General features: G+C 49.1%; 1 non-coding gene across 1 annotated transcript; it reads right to left on the bottom strand.

The window, feature by feature from the left end:
- Nucleotides 1–844: 844 nt before the first annotated feature.
- trnal-uag (transfer RNA leucine (anticodon UAG)) lies at nucleotides 845–927 on the bottom strand. The gene has a single exon. It is a non-coding gene; the product is annotated as a tRNA-Leu (tRNA).
- Nucleotides 928–2457: the final 1530 nt, after the last annotated feature.

Here is a 2457-nt window from a genome sequence, read left to right as displayed (position 1 = left end):
CTTGCCAATTTTTATACTCTATACCCCGACTGATGAAGGCAAGCATGCCGTTTGCCTTCTTGACTACCTTATCCACCTGCGTTGCCACTTTCAGTGACCTTTGCCTTGGGTGGGTCCACGTTGATCCATTACATTCAGAATCAACTCCTTGAAATAACTCCATAGTACAACTACAGTAACCACACAGAATCTGCTTCAAACACTCCTCCACATTTTATCTGTTCTGACTGTCAACACCTCCAGCTCTTTGGTTTAAGTGGAACCCATCAGGTTTGTATAGGCTCCTTCTATTCTGAAAGCTGTAGAACTGGTTCAGGGAATTCAGCCCTGTTTCTCTACTCTAAAGGCTCAGCCATGCTTGATCTGCGTGGTATTTTGCTTTTATTGCAACGTTACAAGACCTCCAATCCTCTGGAAAACGATGGTCAGACCTTCCACTATTTCTTCCCTGGCTTCATTCAACAGCCTGGGGTACATTTCATCTGGTCCTGGTGATTTATCCACATTCAAGGATGCTCATCCCATTAAGACTTCCTCTCTCCTTAACTTATCTCGTCCAATACTTCACACTCCTCCTCCTTCATAACAATATCTGCATCACCCACTCATTTGAGAAGACAGCAATGTATTCATTAAGGATATTGGCAACATCTTCCACCCCGACACAAAGGTTACATTTTTGATGTCTTCTGTGCCCTGCTGTTTGCTCAGTTGCCTCTTACTCTGATGTTTTGATGCAACATCTTTGGGTCCATTGTTATTTTGCTTGTCCATGTTCTTTCCTGTTCTCTCTTTGTTCTTCACCTCTGCTCCCAAACGCCTCCAGAGCAGTCAAAACACAAGGTGTCAGAAGTGGGATTTGAACCCACGCCTCCAATGGAGACTGCGACCTAAACGCAGCGCCTCAGACCGCTCGGCCATCCTGACCGCCTACTGGTCATCATTAATGCTAAGGAAATTATTCATTCTTTGTGAAAGTATTTGTGAGATTGTGGAAATGTCTGGAAGAGGAAAGACCAGCGGGAAAGCTCGGGCCAAGGCCAAGTCTCGCTCCTCCCGGAAGGACTGCAGTTCCCGGTGGGCCGTGTTCACAGGCTCCTGAGAAAGGGTAACGATGCTGAGCGTGTGGGTGCTGGAGCCCCGGTCTATCTGGCTGCTGTGCTCGAGTATCTGACCGCTGAAATCCTCGAGCTGGCCGGTAACGCGGCCCGGGACAACAAGAAGACCCGCATCATCCCCAGACACCTGCAGCTGGCCGTCCGCAACGACGAGGAGCTCAACAAGCTGCTGGGAGGGGTGACTATCGCTCAGGGCGGGGTGCTGCCGAATATCCAGGCCGTGCTGCTGCCCAAGAAAACCAGCGCTCAGAGCTCCCAGAAAAAGTAAAGCGGCCAAAATGTCATCTAATAAACCAAAGGCTCTTTTCAGAGCCACCCACAGTCTCTGTGAAAGGGCTGGTTACTGTCAGGAGGGAGTCAGTGATGGAGTTATTGTAACAGTGGATTGACCTGTTTCACATCTGTCCAGGTGTGTTTTCAGTTTCCTCTCTGTATTTCGCTCTGTTTCTCTGCTCACACATCTCCCCCTCTAGTTAAGTGAAGAAGTGAACTACAGGGTGTCAGAATCAACAATTTAATAAATCACGCTGCCTTCGATTTGATAAATCCCGAGATTATCCCGGTACATTAACGGGAACTGGTTCGGAGCTGATGAATTAATTTAATAATGGAAGTGTCCGGGTTAATTCTCTGTTTTTCATTTGGACAGTTTGAATTGTGTTTTTTTTTTCTCTCCGGTGATCTGAGCGCCGCTTCTCAATGAGAATCTGCTCCCAGAACAGAGTAAATGCAGGAAGAAAGAAGCCATTCTCCGGCTGTGTGTTTCTCTCCTAACCTGATCTGTTTAGACCGCACTGTTCCCAGAGGACGGAATCAGTGAGAGTTGTGCACACACAGGAGCTGAGTCCACTGCAGCGCTTTAATATGTGCCTTCTTCCCGGCCCTCCCTATTCTCCGGACACAACGTTGTTTGTTCCCCCGGCGGCGGGGTAGAGTCGGGGATTCTCTCCCCGCAGTGTCAGTGGCTGCAGCCCCGGAGAACTGGCGTTTTCAGTCAGAGTGACCGAGATACCTTACAGGACTCTCCCCCTGAATTTGTGAACTGAGACTACACCGAACACATCCCCAGTTTGAGTGAGGGCCGGACATCCTTCTGTTTTATTACAGAGAGTGGGGAAAGGGCTGGGTGGAGGGGAGTCACCAGGGATCCTGGATTTGCTCCAAATCATTTCCATGTGGAATCTGCAGGCGGGGCCGGGACAGGGATCATTTGATCAGGGGATCAGCTCTTTCCTGAGAGATGTGGGTGGCTCTGAGAAGAGTCTTTGTGTTCAGATGTTTACAAGTTTCCCGCGCTCTTTCACTTCTTTCCAGACCCTGCTTTCTGAGCCTTCGCTGC

This window comes from Heterodontus francisci, unplaced genomic scaffold (genome assembly GCF_036365525.1).
Source record: "Heterodontus francisci isolate sHetFra1 unplaced genomic scaffold, sHetFra1.hap1 HAP1_SCAFFOLD_58, whole genome shotgun sequence".
NCBI classification, from domain to species: Eukaryota; Metazoa; Chordata; class Chondrichthyes; order Heterodontiformes; family Heterodontidae; genus Heterodontus; species Heterodontus francisci.
Note: the sequence above shows the minus strand (reverse complement) of the source record. Positions and strands in the feature narration are given on the sequence as shown.